The 1,953-nt window shown below is 35.8% G+C and overlaps 1 protein-coding gene across 2 annotated transcripts in view; it reads right to left on the bottom strand.

Annotated features, from left to right (window-relative positions):
• Positions 1 to 1,953, bottom strand: part of LOC116702639 (thyroid hormone receptor alpha) — a 106,541-nt gene that overhangs the window by 43,083 nt on the left and 61,505 nt on the right. The window lies entirely within an intron of this gene.

The following is a 1,953-nucleotide window of genomic DNA, read 5'->3' as shown; positions in this document are numbered from 1 at the left end:
TCCAAACTTTATCAGAAGTCATAAAAATTCTAATTAAGCCTTGCCCTTGATTGCAATATTTGGTATTTCAAATGAGAGCTTAAATTTAACTCGGGTTCAATCGGACATTGTTGCCTTTACATCGCTTCTTGCCCGTCGTAGGATCTTATTGGTTTGGACATCCACTTCCCCACCAGCAGTGGCCTCGTGGTTAAGTGATGTTTTATTTTTTCTTAAACTAGAAAAAGTCAAATTCACATAGAAAGGTTCGGTCCGGAAATTTTACTTAAAATGGCAACACTTTGTGACATATTTTGAGAATCTTAAAGTACTGCCTGAAGTATGAGAGACATTTTTTTTTATTGTTATTTTACTTGTACTTGTTTTGTAAGTATGTTTAATGTTTGATGCATAGCTGTGAGAATGTACATTAATATTATTTAATTTAATTTATTATTATTTTTGTATTTTTTTGTATTTTTTTTGTATTTGTTTATTATTATTATTATTATTTTTTTTTATTTTTTTGATGGTGGTGTGAACGCACTAACTGCCAAGACTGGTATGGGAAGGGTGGGTGAGGGTTATTTTGTTCCTGTTTATTAAAAAAGAAAAACTGAAGGGAAATGTATTGTTTGACATATATAACTTGTATTGTGCGATTCCTTCTAAAAAAAAAAAAAAAATTGTATTAATGTGCATAAAGAAGCCAAGAAAAGATGGGAAAATCTCCTAAAGGCATCAAATGACAGATTAGACATTTGTATATGTCACAAAAAGTTAGATTTTATTTCCATCATTTACACTTTCATGGATTTTTTTCAATCATCGTCTGGAAAGACCAGGTGATGTCAATCTTAAGGTTTTAAATGGCCAGACTCATCTGACCTTGCCCCAACAATCAGCACCATGGGTTCTTCCAAGCAGGTGTTTGGAAAACTGAAACTGAAAATAGTTGACGCTCACAAAGCAGGAGAAGGCTTAAAGAAGATAGCAAAGCGTTTTCGGTTGCCAATATCCTCTGTTCAGAATGTAATTAAGAAATGGCAGTCATCAGGTACAGTGGAAGTTAAAGCAAGATCACTTCAGGCACTGAAGTGGTGGTACATCATTCCACTATCAAAGAGCCACTTGTACAGATATGGTCTTAATGGAAGAGTCATCAGAAGAAAACCTCTTCTACGTCCTCGTCACAAAAATCTGCATTTGAAGTTTGCAAATGAACATATAGACAAGCCTGATACATTGTGGAGGTTAAAGTAGAACTTTTTGGACGGAATGAGCAAAGAAGAAAGGGCACAGAATTTAATGAAAAGAACCTCTGTCCAACTGTTAAGTATGGCGGGGGGGGGGGATCAATCATGCTTTGGGGTTGTATTGCAGCCAGTGGCACCGGGAACATTTCACGAGTAGAAGGAAAAATGGATTCAATAAAATTTCAGCAAATTTTGGATGCTAACTTGATGCCATCTGTGAAAAGGCTGAAGTTAAAGAGAGGATGGCTTCTACAAATGGATAATGATCCTAAACACACCTCAAAATCCAAGGTGGATTACATCGAGAGGCGTAAACTGAAGGTTTTGCCATGGCCATCACAATCTCCTGACCCTTAACTTAATGTAAAATCTATGGATAGACCTTAAAAGAGCAGTGCGTGACAGAAAGTCCAGAAATCTCAAAGAACTGGAAGACTTTTGTAAGGAAGAATGGGCAAAGATACCTCAAACAACAATTGAAAGACTCTTGGCTGGCTACAAGAAGCGTTTCCAAGCTGGGATACTTGCCAAAGGGGACAGTATTAACTCTGCAAGGTGCCCAAACTTTTGCTGACGCCATTTTTTTGTTTCCTGTTATTTTGAAAGTGTAAATGAAGGAAATAATATCTAACTTTTTGTGAAATATAATAAAAATGTATTATCTGTCAATTGATGCCTTTTAGAGATTTCTCCATCTTTTCTTGGCTTCTTTATGCAT

The sequence above is a fragment of the Etheostoma spectabile genome, chromosome 15 (genome assembly GCF_008692095.1).
Source record: "Etheostoma spectabile isolate EspeVRDwgs_2016 chromosome 15, UIUC_Espe_1.0, whole genome shotgun sequence".
Classification (NCBI taxonomy): Eukaryota; Metazoa; Chordata; class Actinopteri; order Perciformes; family Percidae; genus Etheostoma; species Etheostoma spectabile.
This window is presented reverse-complemented; position numbering and strand designations above follow the sequence as displayed.